Here is a 25,600-nt window from a genome sequence, read left to right as displayed (position 1 = left end):
CTGAGTTCACAACTACTATTACTTCTGTCACAATCTAAGCGAAAGCATTGTACCAGGCTAGCTCAGATTTCAGCTAGCCAATATGTAGCTCTTGTATCTTAGTAGGAATTGGTACAAAGTCATCTTCTAAACAGTGTGATATACACAAAGACTAATTGCATCTATTTTGTGAAACCTGCCATGTAGAATGTGCCCTTTAGGAGATAATTATTAGTTACAGAAATAAATTGGTAGGGAAATTGGCAAACCTTAATCACATAATATTAAAACCCTTTCATTTCTGCAAGCATGCCTTATTAAATATTGCTCACTCCTTTGTACTTATGTTAGAAGGGTCATTTTAAACATGTGATGAAAATTACAGTGCGAATTAAATTATATCCTATGTTTGCATGGCTTGGCAATGTGTGGTTATAATTCTCTTGAGCAACTAGCAATGCTTAGAGGTTTATAAAGGCTAGTGTCAAACTAAGCACTAAAATGAGTAAGTATGCTTTTATTTTGTGGATATATTCTGATAAGATCTTGGGCATTATATAGAAAAATCTGAGGACTAAATGATATATACAAATTCATTATATGAAAATATTCATATGTCTTTTAACATGAATTCTATTCCTGAGGATAGGATTGTGCCTCTCGCCTCTTAAAATTGTCAATAGCAGTTCAGTTGTCGGCTTTGTCTTAAAATTGAGCTAGAACATCAGAAAAACACAGGAACGTGTTAGCGTTGCCACCCATAGGAAATGGTTTGCTTAAATTTTGTTTTTATGAAGTTGCCTTAATTTTTGGCTAACATTGCCAAAGGAGATGATTGTCTTTTGAAAAGTTCCAGTAATTGTTTCTGAACAATAGTGGTAGGCATTCCCTGTTTCATTGTTTGGTGAACAATTTGTAATAACTGAGGACAATAGATTGCTCCAAGACTCAGTGGGAAGCTTTGCCTCAAAGACAGCGCTTCCCCTTTTATTCTGAGTACTAATGCAGAGGTGAATAGAAAGCCTAATTATTCTATCACTCTACATGTACAGGCTGTTTATTTAGTGCAGCCTTGATTTCTATGTGTGTGTGTACACACGTGTGTACATGAGTGTGCCAGTGTGTACTCTCCACATGCAGGTGGAGGACAGGAGACGACATTAGCTGTCCCACTACATAACTCCCCACCTCGTTCTCCAGAGACAGTTTCTCACTGGACTTGGAGTTTGCCATTTTTTTTTTTAAATTTAGATTGGCTCTCCAGCAAACCTTAGCAATTTCCCTCCCTCTATTCCTCAGGCTGGGTTTACAGGCCCACATAGCCATGCCCAGTTTTCATGTGGGTGTTGGGAACCCAAACACAGATTCCTTTGCTGGCTTGGCTAGTGCGCTTACCCACTGATACATCCTCTGCCCTGCAGTCTTGCTTTTTTCAACCTATTAAAAATGTTTTACTTTACACACATTTTTCTTTTGATGATTTAATCCTTTTGGGAGGACACAGAATATAGTTAATTCTATTACCAAATTATGATGTTTGTTCATTCCTCCCCAAATGCATCTTTGCTAAACTCTGCTGGTAAGCATTTAATTTATTAAATATTATGCTTTCAATGTATCCACGTCACTTCTTTATCATAAGAAAAGGAGCACAGGTTGATCGCAGAGTGCTTTAGCTCTGTGGTGTGGTACACACTACCAACTTTAAGAAAAACCCTTTTTGAACTGAAATAATGCATGTATATACATTTCTGTGGCAGCAGTAAATGGCATGCTTTAACAAGTAGACAAATGCCTCCCATACAGACTGATAATTCTTGTAACTATTATTCTTTATCACTTATCCATAGCTTTTGCTGAGATATTCCTCAACCTATACAGTTCTATTCAAAGCAAAACATATAGAAAAATAATAAGGTAAACACACATGCTCTATTTATCAGGTCAATGTTATATCGACAATTGAAATATTTATTTACAAAATATTTCTAAAATTTATATGCCTTTCTTAATGCTCACCAATTTTTTTGTGTGTGTATATTCTTGTGTGTGGGTTTACGTGTGTATGTAAGTACATTTTTACAGTGTGTGCATATGCATGTGAAAACCTTGGATAGCATATCTTAAAGCCATTCACCTTGCTTTTTGACATGGGGTCTCCAAGTGGGACCTGAACTCACCTATATACCTCCTCAGAGCTATCCCAGCCACTACACTGGGCTTTCTTGCATGGATTCTGAGGATGTAACGTCTCCACAGCTCCATCTACACCAACTTCTTAGCACTTCAAAGTACTTGGATATTGCAAATCCCATCACATTGATCCCATGGATGCTTCTTTCACTTTCAAAGCAGGGAAAAAGTAAGTCTTTGGAAATGCAGATCAGGTTCCGTTTCTGGCTTTTGCTGCCCATGTTTTAAGGACCCTTCAGTGAGATCCTTCTGATGAAACGATTTTCTTCAGCACGGTCCAAGGATGGCATGGTCTGGTACCTTCTCACTTTTCTTGCTTTCCTCACTCCTATAGTGTGCTGCAACCTTCTCCACTCTCCTCATGGTCTCCATCCTTCCCTTTCCTACCTTTCCAACACTACGCATCTTGTCATCATTATGCCTTTGGAAAAGTCTTCCAAGTCATTTTTAATAGACCAGATCTCTTAGTATATTCTCCCATGGAGTCAAATACTTATTCTTCAAACTCATCACCGTGGTTTACAGCTAAATATGCTTAAGGGTTAACTAGTGTCAATCTCCTTACTACCTGTGAATAGCACGGGAAGATTGGGCCCACTTTGGTCCCCACCTGAATGAACTTCTGTTATAAAACTGATGTTTATTCACATCAATTCTTAGCACAAGGAGGAGGAGAGGTAGTCATCAGACCCTCCCTTAAAATTACAACCACTTCCACATTTCAGTACATTCTGCCCCCAGCTGCTTGTAATCCTGCATGGCTGCATGCAGTCTTTGGACGTATATAGAGGGGATGGATGTATAGGCCATATATATCTATACTAAGATACATAGGGGAATGGAATGTGGACTGGGGTGGGTGTTTCAATCATACAGCTTTTGTGAGTGGTGCAGGCTTTTTGAAGACACAGCTGCCTGTAGGTGAGTCATCCATTTTCCTCTAAGTAATCCCTCACTGGTTCACTAAGATGGACTTGAGTAGAATCATATCTTTGGTCTCTTAGTGGCATGTATAGAGTAAATAAATGTTTTGGTAAATCTCTTCAGCAAGGATATATATATCTCCAACCCAGGAATATCTCTTCACCTCTTCCATCGTGCCCTTCTGTGTAAAACATACCCAAAAGAAGATAAAATGAAAACAAAAGACAGCTTCCCCCTTAAAGTTTAAAGGAAAGAAAAGTGTGCTGGAGTGACCAGCACTTTACCACGGGCATGATCTAGTTGGAATTAGCAACCCACCCAGAAATACTTTATTTTTATTGCTGCTATTTGTTTAAGTCGCATCTGGTTTGTTTAAGCCAGATCTTATAAATTATCCCTTAATGTTTCCCGGGCAGTCTGGTTTGGGGAGGATGTTCCCTTTCCCCAGGGAGCTAATGAAAATTCAGTGTTTGCTTATTCCCTGTATCTCATCACAAAAAATCAATACCCGAAATACAATAGCTGCATAGTGATGATCTGTGGCCGAGGTGCCTTCATTGCGCTGAAAATTATAGCTCAGAAAGCAATCCGTGCTTCTCTCCTTCAAAAACTTTAGATTCACACGTCTGCTGCCTTCTTAACCCCAAGCCTTCCATCTTTTTACCAGACAGGAATGTTTTCTTTCTTTTGTCCAAGTGCCAACTCTTCCCGGAAGCCAGGCCCCGAGGGAAGCTGTTGGGTGCACACCTGTAGCGAGGTTTGAAATCTCCAAGGTCCTTCAGACTGAAGAAGCATGCAAACTGAAAATTGCAGAGCGGTTTTCTGAGGTCCTTTTTTCTTTTCTCAGAAAATTCTATCTGCTGGTGTGAAAACACAACAGCATCAGTGTTTACTGGGTCAACAAGACCAATGAATGTGTTTTCTTTATTGGAGTTAGCGAAGGGAAGATTTTTATTGAAGGAGAATGGAAAGTGAGACAAGCTACAGAAAGTAGAAAAATAGAATTTGGATGCCTCCCTTCCCCCCAAAACAGAAAAAATACAAACAACAACAACAAACCTTGAGGATCAGATAGACTTTCTGATGAGCTGATACCAAGAACAAAGCTTGAGATTTATTGATCCCTGTGTGTAGAATAAAGAAATGACAAAAATTAGGGAATAAGTTGATTTTATTAAAACCTTAAATCATGCTTCCTTTGGTACAGGATAACACTCAGCTGGTGTGGGAGGTCCTTCTGTCTACATGTTGCCTTTATTGGTTAATGAATAAAGAACTGTTTTGAGCCTATGTCAGGGAAGAACAGAACTAGGCCGGGAAAGCTAGGCTGTAGGCTGGGAGAAAAAAGGGGCAGAGTCAGAGCGAAGCCATGGAGCCACCAGAGTCGGATGCTGGAAAATATACTCGATAAGCCACTGCCACATGGTAATATACGGATTAATAAAAATGGGTTAAATTAATATGTAAGAGCTAGCCAATAAGAAGCTACAGCTAATGGGCTAAGCAGTTATTTAGCTAATGCAGTTTCTGTGTGATTATTTCGGGGCTAAGCGGCTGGGAATCAATGATAAGACTTCCTTACAACAATTTGTTTTACCAAATGCATAAAAGTACAATACATAAAAATACAATACATAAAAATACAAAAAATAGGGACAGAAAACCTAGAAGATATAAAGGAGAACTCTGAAAGGTAGTTGCAATTCATAATGGTGCGAGTGATGAAGTTTTGTGTTTATTTTGTGGATGTCAGTCTCAGGGGAAACTGGCAATAATTAGGCTGGAGAGAGGCAAATGCAAGGAACTCTCTGATATTTTAAGAAATGTTGATCCAACATCTGAATAGCCCAGAAGGTGAGAACGTGTAATCTAAAAATATTACCTCAGGATGGACTAAAGGACCTGAGAGGTGTCTCACCTGCGAAGAGCACTTGTTACTGAGTCTGACAACCTGAGTTCAAATCCTTCCTCAGGTCCCCATGGCAGAAGGAGAGAACCAATTCCTGCAACTCATTACTGGACTCTTCACGCCTTCTGTGGCATGCACACATGCACACAAGTGAATAATAATAACAATGATCCCTAAAAGACTTTTACAGTATTCTATTTATGTTTAAAATGTGTTTTTTTTGTCACTGAAGGTACAAAAAAACCCATTACACAGGAAAGTTGAGAAACTTGTGAAAACTTGCAGAGTTCATAAAACTTGGAATTTGAATTAAAATTTTCATCTGTCCTGAAACTCCTTATTAAACTTTGAATGGTGCTGAATCTCCCTTTGTGTACACATTATTAAAGGAACATATGACTGCCTACAGGTGGCACTACTGAATAATAATTATTAAATGATTTAATTGCCAAATTATAAAACATACATATTCTTTCAGCATTGTTTGTCTTAGACTCTAAAAGCCCGCATACTTTACTTCAGCCCATTCAAAACAATGTGTAATTTTACTGAAGGCGAGAAAAAGAAATTGTTTCTATTTCTATTTTGATTGCTGCTTGAGTGATTGCTTCTGCTCCTATGTTTTCAATAAATCCATGTTCGGATGAGCCACTGCCAATCCCCTCATTGACCAGTGAGGAAATGCTATGGGCCCCCTTTGATGAAGGACATTGTTCCTGCATCAAACAGTCTCCTGTTTTTTTGCGCAGTGTTTGGAGATAGCAGTTTATCTAATCAACTGATGCTTGGAGGAAATTAACCTTCTGTCCCTGCTCCCCCCCCCCCCCCCCACTGGCTGACTGAAGAGGACTCTTGTTGTTGGGCAGAGGTTGGGTGGATTGCTTTCTACTATTTCCCAAGGAATCATTCACATTTGGGATGCTAAGCAATTACAGCCTCTGATTCAATGTATATAACAAACCTCCTGCCTCACCTCAGCTCAGGCTCATTATGCCTCACCGGAGCTCTGTGTGTCGGATTTGTACCTCTGGTAATTAGCAGAGTTCCTCTGCCAGCCCTCCTTCCCACCATTGCCAGCATTTTCAGTGTTAGCAAACAAGCATCAATCACCAGACTGATGAGCAAAATTAAGGCCTCCATGCGACTCTCTTCACAAACGGCACTGAAATTTTAGGCTTAGGAACTCATTTTGGCAGTGCGGTGCTTTTAAGAACAAATTGATTGCCACCAACGTCATAAGAAGAGCTGACTTGTGATGGGATTTGTGTTGGGCCCCACCCTGTGCTCAACAATTTACATGAATTATTTCATAGGATTCTAGCAAGACGTCTATCAATTAGCCATTGTACCTGCTCATTTTATAGTAAAAAAAAAAATACACAAGGCTGGTAAGATGTCTCAATTGGTAAAGCACATGCCATGCGAGCAAGGGGTCCTGAGTTTGGAATTCCAGCACCCATATAAAAGCAAGGGCATGGCATATCTGCAATCCCAGTGCTACAGGGCAGAGACAGTTATATCCTTGGGATGTGTTGTTGAGATCCAGGTTCAATGAGAAACTATCTCAAAAATTGAAGTGTAGAGCCTCCAAGGAAGACACCAACATTGACTTCTGGCCTCCACTTCATGCATGCACACCTACATGAACATATATACATACACACAACACACATTGATGCATGCACACATACACATATGCACATATACATGCGTTTATGCACACGCATGCCTAATCCTCCTGAACTCTAAGTATGGGAGCCAGAATGAGATGATAAATATTATCTCAATGTGGGAAAAGTTCACTAATAGCAGCTCAGATTTTCTGGCTGGCTCAGACACTGCAGAGTAGATACTAACACCCAGATGATAAACCTGGGATGGCATTTGTTACATGGCCTCAAAGGCAATTTCAGGGAGACACGGGAAACAACAGCCAAAACTTTGGGAGTGCAGACAGACCAAAGGGTTGGGGAGTTAGAGAAAAGAAAAAGTTTTGTTTTCTACAGTTGATGTCATTTGTGTCGAGCTACATAATTTATTCATAATAAATTCGTCTCTTGGGGTATGTGTGTGTATGTTGGTGTGGGTGGCTCTATTGTTATTAATGCTTTGGGGTGGAATGAAACTGAAGAAGAGACAGTGAGTGCTCTTTTCTCAACCTCAAACAGGTTTCGCCCTGACCTGTGACTCCTTTTCCGGGTCTAGTTTCTTTTATTCTCTGACTAAGGGCTGCTGCTGGCCTAATTCTAGTCCTGGTGCCCGTGTTATCCTTTTGAATTAGACTTGCTTTCTTGACCTATATTGACCTTTTAGTAATGACCCAGTTCTTAGAAAAGTTAAAAACAAGAACTAATGACTAATAGAGAATTTGCTAAAAAAAAAAAAAATGCTATTTAACAGGCGAGTTTTCATTCGGAGATTTTTCCCTCTAATTTTTTTTCTTCCCGTGAACATATTTTGACTTTCCTACCGACCTGAACATTGCAGGTTTTGAGATGTTCCACAGCCGCATTCTATCTTCTTATCTGTCAGCGCTGGGTTTTCTTTATTATGAAGAATATCGATGATAACTATAGTCATCATTCGTTACTAAGCAATGATTAACCTGGGCTCCCGAAGCCTGATGTCTACAGAACATCATTCCTAGTGTTTCAAGGTTATGGTTGAACGATGTGGCTTCAAATCTCTGGCCTCAAATGCTCCAGTTCTGGAGCCTGTGAAAAGGCACTTAAGTTTTCAAGACATCAAATTTTGTGCTTCTATAACAGGGAATGCTAGTACCTGTTTCATAAGATTTTCATGGTTATATAGCTCATAACTGAGCTAGCACAGCATAAGGTAATAGGAAATATTTGAAATTGGAAGAACCCATATTATTATAAAAAATTAACAGATCCTTGGATTTAAAAACATTGCTTTAGTAGTATAGGTTACATCTTTTTCTTCCCATGAATATCTAAAAATCAGGGTAGTGTCCATAATTAAAAAAAACAAAATTGTTCTCATATTTAGCTTATTAGACTCTGGGCAGCAATACAGAATGTGAAAATCTTAATATGTTTTTGAATTTATTCCCCATGTTCCTATATGTTCTAATCCATGTTAAAACAAAACACTATAGAATAATATGTTCAATGTATAAATTACTTTGAAAATTATTTAGTAAAATTGAACAAATTTGTTAGGATTACTCAAGCTCTATAAAATGAATGTGTGAATTATGAATTGGGTTGGGTGTCTGAATATATGATACAGCAAGGTATATTTAGTGAGACTCTCCTCACCCCACCTTTTTAAGCATGCCATAGAAACCCATTCATGGATGTATCTTGGATGCATATCAATTTATAGATTTGGTTCAACTTAGTTTGAGTCAATTTCTGTCACTTAAATCTGTTATGATGGGCCACTTTATTGTAATAAATACCTTACATTAAGGCCAAGGCATTATTTGATACTGTTCACAAACTGAACTCATTACAATGGAAAATTCTTTGTTTGGTGCTTATGGGCTTATGGGTAAATGTGTGGGCCTGTGTTTGCATGTATATGCTGATAGTATTTAAAATACTCCACAGAAGCTTATATGGAAGGATATCTTTAAGCGCATAAAGTGTCAGAGCTAGAAGATATATATATATATATATATATATATATATATATATAGGCCCCCTCTCTCCTCCCATTTAAACTTTGCTTAGAAAACATCAATCAACCTTCAATTTCCTTGTTCCTATTCCCAATCACTCACCCTCAAGGGTCAGGAAGTAGTTTTTGTTCCAAATTCTTATCCTCTAATTTCTCTCTTATCTGCCTCAGTATCTCAGGATGCTCAGACAAGGCTGCGTTACTTTGCCACCTGGTTGGTGTCTCCTGTTTAACAGTGACAGAAAAATTAGATTTTGTAATAATATATTAGCACACATATTCTAAAACCCTCCAGACAAGGATCTAAAACATACAAAGAATTTTTTAAACATTATCAGTAAAAAGCGCAATGGGTAAACATCAGTTTTAACGAAACAAAAAGATAGATTTTGTCCGGCACTGATGCCCTGGCTGTGAAAAGGCATCCTTCCATATGGGCTGTTAGAAGTAGAAGTTGCTCCCACAGGGATCCGGGCTGTGTTGTTTTATAAAACGTGCATACATTTTGGTTAATAACCCAAGAAGTCTTTGTGGGTAAGATTTGTCAGGGTATTTTAGGCAGTTTGTACTTGCCGTCCTCCCAGCCTGGGTTAGTCTTGCCGCAATTGGATGCAAGTCTGGTTCCTTCACATTTTTGAATCAGCTCTTTCCCCGAGACCCAATTGAGAAACAGCAACTCTTTCCTCTGAATTCTTTGACTGGAGTGTGTAGCTTCCCGCTCTTCACAGCATTCATCCTCATGTTACATGCCGTGATTTTACTGTGTCAATGTTCATGATTTGTCTTTTATAATGAAGTGTGAACTCCACAAACATAAGAATTTTGTATGTTTTGTTCACCTGAGTGTCCCAAATGAGAAAGAGATAAGCATCCTGATAAGTTATATTGAATGACTAGATATGTAAGTTGAATTATAGTCATGTGTCATGCATGATACAGAAGAAATTAGAGTATATCACTGTGAGAAAACAGCTTTTATGCAAGCATATGGATGACCCATTTTTTAAAATAAAATCATGAAATACATGTGTATGCCTGTGTCATCTCTATTTCTCTATTTATATTTCTAAACACCTAGAAAAGATAGAGATAGGATATATCCCAAATTACAAATTAATGCAGGTTGCCTCCAGATATTGAATTTAGACTACAGAGTTCGGGAAGAGTACTGAAGTTGTTATACCTTCATATTATTTGCCTTGTGACCACAAGCATTGTATTACTTTTCCAATAAAAAAAGTCCCCAATAAAATAAAGGCAATCACACCCACAGAACATGACTCGGGGCTGCTTCTTTAAAAGCAATATGGCAAACGATGTGCACCGACTGCCAAACAGGCTGTGTCTCATCTTCATAATGTCAGTGTCTGCCAGTTTACAGCAAATGGATGTTTAGCTTCACTTGTCATTTCCCAGAGTCGCTGTTCGCGAAGACTTAGCAGAGAGGACTCCTGCACTTTCCGCGTTAGCTCTTTGTTATCTGAGGCTTTGATAGAAGTGACTGAGAACTACACACCAAGTCTTTGACTTCTTATAAACATCTGTGCACCATAGACAGGACAGTGACAGTGGCCTGCCTGGGGCAGGGACACTGATGGATTCATGGTCTGTGGCAATCACAATCCTATGGTACCCCAGAGTAGGAGTCTATCTGTCCTTTATTGTTATGTGCCAAGATTTCTAAACAATGCCTTTCTAAAAATTCCCTCATCCCCTGCATGTTACACCTAATTTTAAGACAATTTCTGAGGTTATTGCTAAGCTAAAATGGACGGGACTCCAGAATAGCTATGAATGTGATCCAACACAAAATTGTAAATTTAGTAAAAACATTATGAAATTCCTCTTTTTTTTTTCCCTGGATGGCAGTTCTTTTGAGCATTAACTTTGTAGGTAAAAGATCAATCAGGTTACAATGTCAAAATACAGGCATTGTTCTTGGTGACCCTCCCAAACTTGATGCTAAGATCCACTTGCTAGAGATGTAAAATATTTGAGTTATAGTGCATGAGGCAATCAAGCTCGTACAGAGCTGGAAGCTTCATCTTACAGCTCAACTTTCAGAGTGATCAAAAGTACCGTGTATGGGATGAGGAGAGAAAGGGAATCAAGAGCTTTACCCAGCTGTGAACCCTGTGAGCTATAATAATGACAATATACATCTACTCGTTCGAGTATAGCACCAATGTTGTGGGAGTAACCAGTCACCTATTTATTGGATTTAAAGCCCAGGCTATAAGACTGAACTCACACCTTTTATTGCAAAAAAAAAACAAAACAATACTGACTCATGCATGGTTCAAGTAGCAATCCCTCATGGTGACAGGAACCTGAAAGAATTGGTCACATCCCATCCACAATCAGGAACAGAGTGATGAATGTAGACCGCTGCTCATCCCCCTTCTCCATTTATACAGTCCAGGATGATAGTAAGGGAATGGTACCAGCCACGGTAGATGAGTTTACCCATCCAAATAAATGTAATAAAAATAATTTCCTACAGGCATACCTGGTAATGACTCCCGGATGATTCTAGATGTCAGGCTGACAACTAACACTCGCCTTCACAGCTGGAGACTCTCTTCCTTTGTAGGCTTTTCCTTAGTTGTCGATATTAGGAGGTTCTGTCAGGGAAGGCCTCGAATTTGTTGATGCTTCCTCCTGACATTGCAGTAGTACATTTTAACACTTGCTTCTGTTTCTGCCCCTAAATTGTCTACTACTGTTGAGTAACATTGATTAGACATCAAATAAATTCTGGAGTTTTCTGAAGTGTATGTTGACCTAAAGTTCAATGTATGCATGGGCCATGGTGATCATGTGCCATGGGTGACTCTCAGAGCAGCATCTGGTTGGCAGGCTCTCAATTTCAAGGCTAAGACCCTCACTAATAAATCCATTCCTTGAGCTTGGTTTCCGGCTCCAGTCTTTATAATGTCACATCTGTGTGGTACTGAGTGTTGATATGATGTGCTATGACATCTTTCATTAGGCTGCATCTCTTCAGTGGGACTTCATGACATAGAGCTGAAATTGCCTAATTATTATGAGATTGAGACATATTTCGTAGAGTTTATGAACATGGAGTTGTCTGTTTTTACTTTCTATTTCCTTCTTTAATTTTTCTGTCTTGGTAATTCACTGTCTTCCAGTGAACATTCTCACGGAGTGTGCTGTCTATGCCTCTCTCTTTGGGGAAGTGTTGTGTTAATGGTATTGACAAAGACTATGTGATGTAGAATATGACAATTTGTTGTTGTATTCTAGCCAGGGTTTGATCATTTATTAAGTAGGTTTACCAGTCAGCTTGCTATCACGGTGACAAAATACCTAAAATAAGTAAATTAAAGGAGGAAAATTGTTTTCTTTTACAGATGGGGGTCTTTAACAAAAGCTACCACTTAACTAGCTACATGGTCATGGATGACCATGAACTTCTGCTTTTCTTCTTGGCCCTTTATTTCATGTTCTGAGATTAGAGGACTTGAGATGCTTCATTATTACTCATTAGGCCTAACAGGAGACACATCTTAAAAGTTTTAGTTGATGCTTGACTGGTTGCACTGATTTTAAGACCCTGCGGATACAGAAATATTATGGTGTAAGGGGGTTGCTGAGGAAAGCTGCCTACATCATGGTAGCCAGGAGGCAGAAAGACAGAGCAGAGAGGGACCAGGGACAAGATATACCACTCAACATTATGTCCATAGCTAACTAACCCATCAATTGGGTTGTAATCTCATTATTCAGTCACTCCACAATGATGCCATTAGCTCTGGACCAAGACATGGGACTTTCTGGGGACACTTCATCTCCAAACCATTGCAAGATGGTCCTGTGAAAGGACATTTAAATACTGTGAGACATGAAGGCTTTGCCACTTAATGGGTGCCTCCTGGACAGCATCAGGAACACTTAGCTAAGGATTACAACACAGAATCTGAAGCCATTCCTGGGACCCATGGAGTAAGAATCTGTATTGAAAACAAAGTAAAAAATCTTTATTATGGGTAACAGAAGAAGTCTGAGTGAGGAGTGGATAAGTCCTGTGTGAATGTATGTTGTTGACAAGTACCACATCCTCAGACTCTAGGGTAATTGGCAAAGCCTTCTTCATACAGGCTCTGAAACTGACAAAGTATTCACCTGGTCCCAGTGCAAATGTTGGCAGTGCAGACAAAAAATAGCAACTGGAGCTTTGTCCTCCCTGACAACTAGCTCACTCCTCTCACTGTGCTGTACGCAGCAAGCACCAGGAGGCTGTGGGTTCTTACTGTGATGGTGCGCCTTCATCAGCCTGTTCACAGATCTGCTTTTCTGCACACGTGTTTGTGGATGGATCTCACCTTTCTTTATTCTACTGTCACTCCTAGTCAGGTTTCCAGGACCAAACCATGCTGGGTGCAGTACTTTAAAACATATTATTCATTCATTTTAGTGTGTGTCTTTTGTGTGAGTGTGCATGAATGTGCATGTGTGTGCATGTTCTCATACCATAACACTTGTTACAATCATAGGAAAACCTGAAGGAGTCAGTTTTCTCTTTCATATGTCACCAGCCTTGGCAGCACATACCTCTACCCACTGAGCCATCTCACCAGCCCAGAATTTTTATTTTAATGTGATCTTTAAGTCAATTTGATGCTTATTAATATTGAGAAGTAATAATATAGAAAAGTCCTTGCTGTTACAGATCCCAAAAGAGTATCAAATCTTGGTGGTTGCTGTAGTTTTAAAGAAGCACATTTTAGAGAAATATAGAAATAATAGAGAAAAATGATACATCACTTTATATTGAAGGGGCAGATATATCTCTAGTTACCCACTGTGCTGGCTACTTGTCAACTTGACACAGCTAGAGTCATCTCAGAGGAGGGTGCCTCAGTTGAGAAAATGGCTCCATAAAATAGGACTGTAGGCAAATCTATAGGGTGTTTTCTTAGTGATTGATGGGGGAAGGCCCAGCTCAATGTAGGTTAAGATACCCCTGGGCTTGTAGTCCTTGGTGTCATAAGAAACCAAGGTAAGTAAGCTATGACTTCTAGGTTCTCAAAAGGGTTGAGTTCCTTTTTGGCATCACTCAGAGGACAGTTACTAAGGATACGTAAACCAAGTAAACCCTTCCCCTACAAGCTGCTTTTGTTCATGGTGTTTCATCATGACTATGATAATCCTCCCTAAAACAACACCCCCTCCTATTATTATATACAGCAGATGATCGTTGAATTTATCATAGCTGGCACTGTGAATTGTGGTGAATTCAACTCATTTGGGAGATTTTGAACCATATTTTGCTAAAGTATTGACTTCATTTAAAATTACCACCACCTATTTCATCTCAAAATAGTCCCTGTTGGTAAGACTATAGGGAAAATAATGCTGTAGGCTGATACTGAGTCTGTAAGCAAATATGGCAAGCTTTGACATTTTATAATGCCCAGTTTTGTTACTTTACTGAGATAGAAGTGTGGAAGAAACAGTACAGGAGTTTCTGGGACATCCTAAGTCACACCCACACTTACCCTATCACGTTCTACTGATTAGCTGGTTTAGTAATCTCTCAGCTTTCACTATTTTGTTTTCAGCACAGCTTCGATCCTATCAGAATGCCACTTTATTTCTTTAATTACCACTACTAGTCTTTTTTTGCTAGGTTTTTTTTTTATTTTTTTCTTCATTAGCACCATTTATTTATCCCTTTATATGCTCTTTGCTGTCCTTTCTCCACAGGAAGTGGCCTGCAAATGCTTTGGAGAATGTGCTGCCTGCAAATCTTTGCAGCGGTGGCCATGAGTCTTATTTTCTGTAGGCATGTGGCGAAGAGTAAAAGTCATTTTTTCATTTTAGGAAAGAATCAATTAGTACAAATATATAATGTGATGCTTGGTTCTGATTGTCACTAGGACACAACCTAGGATGAGCTGGGAAGAAAGCCACCATGACCAATGTCTAGGTCAGGCTGGCCTGTGGACGTGTCTGTAGAAGATTGTTTCCAATACCCATAATGTTATGGAAAGACCTAGCCTGAAAGTAGGCAGCATCGTTTTCTGGGTTTGAATGTTGGAACAAGAGAAAGCTAGCTGAGTAGCATGCAAGCATGCATCTGTTATCTCTCTACCTTTGACTAGGAATGTGACTAGTTACCTCACATCTTTGACACCATAACTCCCCCATAAGGACCAAAATCCAAATAAACTTTCTTCCCTCAGTTTCATTTTTGTCAGGATATTTTAAAACGATAACAACAGAAATGAAGCCGGGATAGGCAGCATTGTAATTATTTTTGTTAACCAGAGTGGTCAATAATAATCTACACAGTGGCTTCAGGATGCTAAATTGGAGGGTGTGGGGCAGGGGATGAAGTTCACTGTGAGAATACTGGACCAGGATGCATAGGATTTAAGTTTTATCCCAGGCACTGCAAAAAAATAAAAATGCAGAAGATTCAATGATTCAAATACATTATACAAATGTCTTTGGGTGACTTCATACTTGTGACATTTTTGCAAGATAAAGTCAAAGAGGATGTCAAAAAAAAAGCATATATCTCAAGATGCGTTTAGTTACCCTGTGGCTGAAAGCAACTCCAAGAACAGTCTTCTATCCTCACAAAATGTAATAAAATTCTGAATGTGAAGCCAGTTTGCTATGCCACTGTTCTCATTGTGGACTTCATGGGTATGTCTAAGGAGAGCATCATTCTGCCACAGACTTCTATCATAGTGGGAGATTGAAAGGAATGAGGAAGATTCAAGATGGCTGTCTTAAGAACTGACACATTATTTCCTTCTATGTGGAGCTGGGCAAAACAAGTCACAGGTCTCATTTTCAATTCAACTGAGCTCTGGAATGCAAGGCTACTGTGTCTAGAAGAAAAGCCAGAAATCCTTAGTTACAAGTATTGATGGCTATCGGAGATTACCACACTAGAAGAAACCATGGGTTTCAACTAATTCATTTTGCCAGATACCAATCTTGTAAGCTTAGTAACCTTGACTTTCTTAGCCCGTAAAATAGCTACACAACTGCCTTTTCTAATCTCTTGTGCTGCTTTGAGAACAAGAGTCTACAGTCTTGGGAAAGCCCCCTGTGTATGTCAAGGATTTTCTTCAGCATATTTTTTTTTTTACCTCCTAAGAAGTAGCTTTATTTCCGTCTGAATCACATTGTATTAACTTGGAAATGGAAGGGATCTAATTATTAAATATGAGCAATGCTACATAAAAATCGCAGTAGAAATCTATTAAAACATCAAGATTTTTAGATAATTTTGAAAACCAAGCAGAAAAGTAAAAACTCGGCATTGGCTTTTCTCATTACCCTTGTAAGAAAATGCAACGTTTTTCTGTTTCTTAGAAACCTGGAATCAATTATATCACTTCTACAACCTTATGACTTCACAGACTACCAAAAGTTACATTCCCCAAATTAATAATTTACATTGAATTCAAGCCCCCAGGAGCCCAGTGTCTCTTAGATCATGGTTGTATAATGATGGAACTGCTTTCTATGAAGCTTCTGGGCAGCACACAAGAGTTTGAAAGCCCATCAGAAGGCAAAGTATTAAAAGAAAAGTTGAATATGTGGGCGGAAGCCCAAGAGGAACTTTGCAGGAGAGTAAGTATACTAAATCAGAAATTTTAAGGTTTTCTGCTTAACCTGTCATTTGAACCTTCCTTCACTTCTCTCCCTATATTTTATAGAACAGCAACATTTTGTGGAAGTTAGACTTTGTAGTAGTTGCTGTTGTTGTTATTCGTGGTGGTGGTGGTGTGTGTGTCTCTGTGGAGGTCAGAATCCAACCTCGGATGTCTGTTTTTGATGTTCACTTTGTTCAAGAAAGGGTCTCTTTGATGTTCACAGCACACACCAGTTAGCCGAGAAGCGTCTGTGGATTCTTCGGCCTCAGCTTTCCATTTCCCCACAGGGATGAGATGGGATTCCAGATACTTGTTCCAGCTTTTATGTGAGTTCTAGGTATTTGAACTCCAGCCATGGGTTTTATGCAGCAAGAGCTTTACCCACTGAGTCATCTCTCCAGCTTTTGTTTATTTGAGGGACAGTCTAAACTGGGGACTGGACAGCAAAGTAAGAATGAAGGATAGACTTTCAGGCAAGACTTAAAATAAGCTAGCCATGTAGATACTTGTATCTTCCAAAGACAATTATATTTGGTATATACATAACATATTTGATGACTTAGCTATCGCTTTTCTTAGAAACAGAGGAGTAATACAAGAGATAAGAGGTTAGCAGCAGAATTATAGGGAGACATCAAGTTCCAGGTAGAAAATGGCATTGGTTAAGGGAACAAGGACCACTCCCAGAGACAGAAAGTGATGAAGTAATCATTTAGGATGGAGAATGTCAAATGGAATGAGGTCTAAATTAGCTCTGGAATGAAAACTTGGTGCGTGTGTCTTGGCCAAATCTGTCCTCCTAAAGCACTGAGACAGAACAGGCACTGGATATATATTGGTCTTTGGGATTTCACGCCTCGTTAATTTGCCAAAGGATTTTTATTCACAAAGCATCAGGGTTTGTGTAACTGCTTACCTACTAGTGTCCATGACATGGCTGGATGATAACCAGGGCAGAGATAGATGAGGGAAACATAGTGCTCTCTCGGAATTCAGCATATTAGCCAATAAGAATATTCAACAATGTCATCATCCAAGCCTGTCATTGCTGAGCTGTGTGGCCCAAACTGATTGACTTAACCACTCTGAACGATAGGTCTCTCACATGAACAGAATAATTCTTAGCTAGTATATCAGACAAAATCATTTGAGTTCTTCTCTTTAATGAATTAAATGAGAACAATTGCAGGCTCTCCCTCCCTTCAAATATTTGCATTTGTACTGGCTTCACCCACTCCTCTGCAACAGGTGCTAACTCGTGCTGAACATCAGTGCTCTTCTCTGATGGCCACTTTCTTCCTTAGTTGAGTAAGATGCCCAGCCCCATCCCCCATACTGATGTAGGAGTGTCTTCTGTTTTGTGTTGATTTCATTGGTTAAATAAAGAAACTGCCTTGGCTTTTTGATAGGCCAGAAAATTAGGTAGGCAGGGTAGACAGAACAGGATGCTGGGTAGAAGGCAGTGTGGCAGACACCATGGCTCTCCTCTCCTAGACCGATGCCAGTTAGACTCATCCCTGTAAGCCACAGTCAAGTGGCGATACAGATTATTAGAAATTGGTTGAATCAATATGTAAGATCTAGCCAATAAGAGGTTAGAACTAATGGGCCAGGCAGTGTATAAATGATTACAGTTTTTCTGTTATTATTTCCAGGGCTAAGCTAGCCATGCAGGAGCTGGGTGGGATGAAAAGTAGGTCTGCTTGCCTCATCACTACACCATACATTCTAATATAAATCACAGTGTATCACTCTTTGCAAATGGCATTTTTATAATGGAAAACCAGGCTCAGTTTAAGAACAATTCATTTTCTATTAAAAAAATCCTTCAAAATATCCTTGCAAAAGAACATTTAATGTTGATTACTGCTTTAAAAGACCACACCAAAACAAGCAGTTATTGCCACTGTGGTGGAAGGTGGTATCTTTCTAAGGTCAGCTTAGTGTTACTTAGTCAAGGCTAATGTGCAATCCACTCCTTTAAGTTAATACTAAATGAAAAAGTAGCATGGGTTTACACACTTTTTTTCTATTTTTTATAAGAGATATTTTCTTTTTCTTTATTAAAAATTATTTATTTATCATATACAATGTTCTGCCTTCATGTATACCTGCATGCCAGAAGAGGGCACCAAATCTCATTATAGATGGTTGTGAGCCACCATGTGGTTGCTGGGAATTGAACTTGGGACCTCTAGAAGAGCAACCAGCACTCTTAACCTCTGAGCTATTTCTCCAGCTGCTAAACATTGTTCTTGTACATACTCACTTATAAATTCATAGTTTAAGGGAATTCAGTCTAATGGATGATTCTACTGTTGACTATACTTATATTTTCTATTTTAATAACTAATCATCAATATCAGCAAGATTGCTCAGTGAATGGAGGTTCTTGTAGCCAAGCCTGAGGCCCCAAAATTAGTCCTTGGACCTGCCCAGTGGAAGAGTGAAGAGACAGTTTAGATTCCAAGTTGTTTTCACATAGATACAAACACACAGACAAACACACATATGCACATCAAAATTAATATATTAAAGTCAATTATCATCATTTTAAAATATTTTTAATAGTATCTCTAGCACAGGCTGGCCTGAAGTTCCCCTATGTAACAAAGGATTACCTTGAACTTTTAGTCTTCCTGCTTCTATCTCCTACAGGATGTGGTTAGTCTTGTACCACCATGACTGGTTTGAGTGGTATTATGAATTGAACTTAGGGGCTTGTTCATGCTAGGTAAATGCAATAGAAACTGAGTTACATTTCCAACCATATATCCAACTTCTTCCAGGGATATCTGTAACCCAGAGGTAGAGTATGTGTTTGGTTACTGAAGAGCCTAAAACCCCTTGTTTGAATAACATCTGGACATTAAATAGAATAGATAGTCTAAATGATAAGAAAAGGGAGCTGAGTAACTCACTTAGCATAATATTTTCACAAAATTCTGAACTGGATCTACAAAAAGATGATATCTGCTATACAATTTGCATAAAAACTCAAAATGTATTGGATTTAAATAGGTTTATTCTGGATCTAAATAGATGCCAACGAAATAATCAAGACAGATGTAATTAACATAAACCAAAGAAGACAAAGAGAAAGAAAAGTAATTTTTTGGCAGAGAATTATTCCTTGAAATTTCTTTAGTGCTAGGCAACCCCAGACACTGATTTGATTTGTATTGTAATGTAGTGATAATAAAGTCACATGTCATTAGCTTTCCTCTGAGTGCTTTGAAAGGAAAAGGTTCCCTTTCCAGATCTATTTTTTAGACGTTGGTCTTCAGTCTGAGTCAAGAGTTTCTTAGCTGGACAACTAGCCCCTCTGAAGCCTACAGACTGGTCTCTGTAAGATGTGCACTCGAAGGAGGAGATGAGGCGTGAGTCACTGCCAACCATCATCAGCCTCAAAAGAATCCATACTCCCAGACTCAGAGGTAGAGATTGTGGCTCTCCTGGGAAGCATTGAAGAGTACATTCAAACACAGGCAGGTTTAGTGAATCCTGACAGCTTCTACTTTTTGCGTTCTTATTGGCTTAATTCTTTTTCAATAAAACATCCACATTTTTTTAATTAAAACAAAACCAAGATCAGTGTAAACCAATTCTAAAACCGTTTTTGTATTTTAATATGTTTTTAATTGAAATGGAATTACATTCAGCCCCCTTCCATTTCTCCTTCCAACCCGTTTCATTCTCCCCAATTCTCAAGTTGTCGCCCTTTCTTATTTGATTATTGTTGGGGTGTGTGTGTAAGCACACACACACATGTGCATACATGACAAATACATACATACATACATACATTCTGGTGAGTCAATTCCTGTTGTTTGTATGTATATAGGGTTTCTGGGGTGACCACTGTGCATTGGACAACCTCTTCTTATCTCTCCCATATTTTCCTCAGGAATAGTGGCATCTTAATGTTCATTAAGATGGAAGAAATGACCTAGTTTGATACCTTGTTGAGCAAGATGACTGTTGGCCAATGAAGAACCGTATTTTCATTACTTCAAGATCAGTTGCATCTTGACCACTGGGTCGGATTACTTTGAACATATTTCCCAAGAGGGATTCACATTAAGATATGTTTGCCTTAGGGGCTAATGTAGAAACCCATTTCACTCATTAATTACTTCATGGGTAGAAATTGCTTCTTAAGCTTTACTTGGAGGCAATTTTCCTCCCTTAGTCTAATTTCCCTTTCTATACCAGATTTAATTGCCTGTGATAAATACAAAGAAGGAAAATAGTCAGCCTGTCATCCAATGTTCTGAAGATACAAAGAATTGCATTCTTCAATTAAGTCTGTTATTAGCCACCTTTCCCTCTCTACCAAAGAATTTGCAACACATCTTTAAATATCAAATTGTTTAGTTTCCCTCTGAGCCTGGATTTGGTTAGGCTTATTTCAGTACAAGGACTGTTAGTGTCTCTGCTTTCAATAATGCCATGAACAAAAATAACCTATATGAGGTGAAAGAGAAATGCACTTATACTGACCCCCACCTAGCAAATCTGATTATCATAAATAACTTGACACTAGAGCTCATCAGATCCATTCCCTGCTCCAGAGGAATTTATGTTCAATGGGTAGCTCAATTTTCCTGCCTGTCATTGAGCGAAGAGTGCCAATGAGTGTGCAATGTGGCAAGAACTCCACACCTTTCCCCTTCCCCCATCTTTGAGGAGGAATCAATGCTGATTTTCAGAACAGATGTGGTCCTGAGTTTTGATTTGAGCCTTGCCAATCGTGCACTTGACCTTACCTTTGACTTATTTCCAGGAAGATGAAGCTATGTTATTCAGGCTTTCCAAATATTGACTGGATAGTAGAGACATATGTGCCTATGCATCTATCATCTAACCATTTAAAGAGAAAAAGACAGAAACAAATAAAGAATGAGAGAGTCATTGTTAAGACTTTGATCACACAGTTTTCAAGGCTAAGAAGTCCCTATCTACAGGCTTGAGACACAGGAGAGCTAGGTCTGAAGGTGTACTTGCAGTGTGGGGTTGAAATTCTGAAAACCAGGCCAGCCAATATGGTAAGTTCCAGTAAGCCTAAGACAACAAATGATGCTGTTCAAAGGAAACCAAAGGTAGTAATTTCCTCTTTGGGTAGCTTTTGTATTCTCTTTAGGCCTCCATACGTTTGGATTGATAATAGATAAATCTTCTATAGTAGGTCTATTGATTTGCATGGGCATCTCATCTTGGAGTACTTCACACAAAAAAAAAATATATGTGCATCCCATGACCCAGTCAAGTTGACATAGGAGCAGAAACATATTAGGAGTCTTGATGTCAACAACATCTTAGAAAGCAAAAACAAAACAAAGCAAAACAAAATAGCAAACATTTAAGTAGAAAGGGGAAAATCAAATAACAGATGACATAATGTTTCTTAAGTAACTTTCCTGTTGATAAGGAGTGCTTTTATCATCAACTGTTGAACACGCTTTAATGATCATTGAAATTGGCAATAGTTTACATAAAAACTTTATTAAAACAAAAATTTACTTACAAGTCAATGATGGGGAATCTTTGTCAGTCAATTGCTAAGGAGATTATAAAGAGATGTCCTACTTGCTCTTTCTATAACCGAATACTTTTAGGATATATTTTCATATTGCACTATATATTATTCTTACCTCTGATCAAGATATTTACTTATACATTGTTTATATTTTGGGGTCATTGTCCTCATTTGCTGCACATTTGTTTACAGATTATTTAATATTCTGATATGGTCTTAGTCTTTAAGTTATATAGGTTTTAAGTATTATAGGTCAATAGTTATTCATGTTTGTTATACATATAGTCAGATCAATTAGGTTCTTTAGATACATAGAGATTGTATTCTGTCTAGATAGGTAATTTTCAATCACTTTAAGAATCTGTAGAACACGGCATTTAAATAACTTAGGGTTCTTTTACATGAGACACGATAGTTCCTGAGAGCACCAATCTATTCCCGAGAGAGTGTTGAGCACTGAAGACACTCTACTTGGACTTGGTTTTCTTCTTGGCCCAATTGGCCTTTGGACAAGGAACTGCCCAGGCCTCAGCCACTGACAAAGTACATGGTATCCAAACTGGATAAGCAAGATACAAGGAAAAGGACTGCCAAGCCTTGCCAAGACAGGGTAAGATGGTTTCTGCATCTGAAAATGATCTGTTAGTTATGCTAGGCCTTAGCCAAAGTTGGTTGCTTCAACACTGCAAAAATGAGAGAGTAGCCAATTATCTCCGTCATATACTGCCCGCTTTGGAAGCTGCTTGATTGCACTTCCTGCCTACTCAAGTAATATCATCTCCCTTCTCAGGCCTTTGATAGGGTTGAATATTATATAAACTTAGTTACCTTCCTTTTAGGATTTAGCCAAGCAAATTTCTGATGCAAGACTTACACCCTTTAGAATGTTTATTAAAACATTTCTCATGTGTTCCTTGCTTAATATTGTTTATGTTGGTTGTAAGTTTATATTTTATATCTGTTCCCATTGTATATAGTTTTGTATTGGGTTTGGATTGCTCCTATGTAGTCAAAAGGGGGAGGTTATGGGGAACCTTTGTCAGCTAATTATCTTTAAGAGGTGAGACCAAGTTAGGGCGTGGCTTTCTGGGAAAAACACAACCCAGGTGCTCTCTCTCTATGGTTCCTGCTCTACATAGCTGAGTTTGGACTTTTTGTTCCTGTTTTGTGAGTTTGCCCCTTATATTAATATATATATTTGCTCTATCTTTTAGCAGTTTTAGTAGCCTGGTTATTTCTTGACCCAAGATAACTCAACAAGTTAAGACACTTGCCACAAAATGAAACCATTGTATTTAAGCATTTACTTGGATGAAAACATTAGTTATTATAAATGGTATGTTGATGATTTTGAACTATAACTGACTGCCATAATGAGAGAAATCTGAGCAAAAGAGACCTCAAAGTCCGCACCCACAATAACACACTTCTTCCAACAAGGTCACACTTCCTAATAATTCTACTCCCTTTGGGATCCATTTTCTTTCCAACCAGCACAGGAGAAAAGTATTTATCTGGTTTATACTTCTGCATCATACTCCATCATACAAGGAAGTCAGGCCAAGTACTCAAATAGGGCAGGAACCTGGAGACAGGAGCTAATGTAAAGAAGCTGGAGGAGAGTTGCTTATTGGCTTCGTCTCTATTGCTTACTCAATCCCTTTTCTTATACACAGAACCACTAGCACAGGAGTAATCCTACCTGTAATGAACTGGGCCCTCCCACACCAATCACCAATTAAGAAAGTGACTGATCTTATGGTGGTAGTTTCTCAAATGAGATTCCAATCTCTCAAATGACTCCAGCCTATTTCATGTTGACATAAAACTAACCAGCACAATGGGAAAGAGAGTTGAACACTGTAGCAAGTACCAGTGATATCTGATCCTGAGCACAGTAATTTTATGATTCACAAGTTTATTCTCATACCTAATTTTATATTAGCATAATCACATGATTATGCACCTAAAGAGGAGAGGGTTGTTTCTATGAAAGCTAAGTTGGGTGCTTTGGTACGTTCTGCAAAATTGAGTGGGGAAAATATTATATATAATATTATATAATATATTTTAAATATTTATATATAGATATGAATTTATATATAAGCCAAATAAATTTTGATAAAGGGAGATGTGAATCTAGGATTACGTATTTGGAGTACATGGAGTGTTGACTTTAATGGGAGAGGAAATAGAAGTCACAGAAGATGGCATATAAAAGTCATATACACAAGAAATCTCAGTAATGGACCTGAAAAAAAGATGAAAATAGTAACAAGCAAACAAAAAACTCTCTGGTACCAATGGAAGTAAAAGTTAAGTCAACTATTATTTCAAATAATGCAATTTATGCGAAATATTGTGAAGCAACACTGCTGTTAGATGTCTTTACTGATTTGCAGTATTTCTGATTAATTGGTCCATCTTTGATGCTAGTTTTTAATTGGCACAGCTGATAATGAGTGTGAGTCACTTGTATTCTCTTCAGTCACTACTCACTCAACCCCATCCCCTCTGTAGAGGAGTAGATTTCCCCACCCTGCTTGACATCAGGCTTCTTCATATGACTTAGTTTATTATCCAACACAAAGTGCATGGAAGTGACAGTATGTTCATTCTTATCTAAGGTTTTACATGGCTTGACTCGTTTCTGTAAGCCAATATTGACCTTCTGAAATTAACCAAGAGAATACAAGCCTGACTAAGCCTGGCCAGCTTTTAGCTGAGTTGCAGTAAATCAGCTTGTCAACATACCTGTCAAGAGTGAGAATTCACTTCATGCATTTAAGTAAGTGCTGCTATTTTTATACTTTGCCATGCAAGTATATCTAACATTGCCACTTCTTCCCTTAAAAGCAATTTTCTCCTAAATATTTAAACTGTAGATGGAGCTTCTTTCCCTGAAACAAGTCCAAAATACTATCAAGTGTGTTTAATATCCCCCAAAATTTTTGCTTTTAAAGACGTGGGACTTTAAAATGCTAATTAACCCAATTAAAAAATGGGGCACTGAACTGAACAGAGAATTCTCAATAGAAGAAGTTCAAATGGCCAAAAGACACTTAAGGTCATGCTCAACTTCCTTAGCAATCAGGGAAATGCAAATCAAAACAACTTTGAGATATCATCTTACACCTGTCAGAATGGCTAAAGTCAAAAACACCAAGGATAGCCTTTGCTGGAGAGGCTGTGGAGGAAGGGGTACCCTCATCCATTGCTGGTGGGAATGCAATCTTGTGCAACCACTGTGGAAGTCAGTGTTTCGGTTTCTCAGGAAATTCGGGATCAACCTACCCCTGGACCCAGCAATACCACTCTTGGGAATATACCCAAGAGATGCCCTATCATATGACAAAAGCATTTGTTCAACTATGTTCATAGCAGTATTATTTGTAATAGCCAGAACCTGGAAACAACCTAGATGCCCTTCAATGGAAGAATGGATGAAGAAAGTGTGGAATATCTACACATTAGAGTACTACGCTGCGGTAAAAAACAATGACTTCTCAAATTTTGCATGCAAATGGATGGAAATAGAAAACACTATCCTGAGTGAGGTAACCCAGACCCAAAAAGATGAACATGGGATGTACTCACTCATAATTGGTTTCTAGCCATAAATAAGGGTCACGGAGTCTACAATTGGTGATCCCAAAGAAGCTAGGTAAGAAGGTGAACCCAAGGAAAAACATATAGTTATCCACTTGGCTATGAGAAGTAGACAAAATTGCTGGGGAGAAAATTGGGATCTTGGGGGTGGGGTGGGAT

This window comes from Microtus oregoni, unplaced genomic scaffold (genome assembly GCF_018167655.1).
Source record: "Microtus oregoni isolate MIOR12 unplaced genomic scaffold, Mior012 000015F_ref0000493, whole genome shotgun sequence".
NCBI lineage: Eukaryota > Metazoa > Chordata > Mammalia > Rodentia > Cricetidae > Microtus > Microtus oregoni.
The sequence above is the reverse complement of the archived record's forward strand: the minus strand, read 5'-3'. Positions refer to the sequence as shown.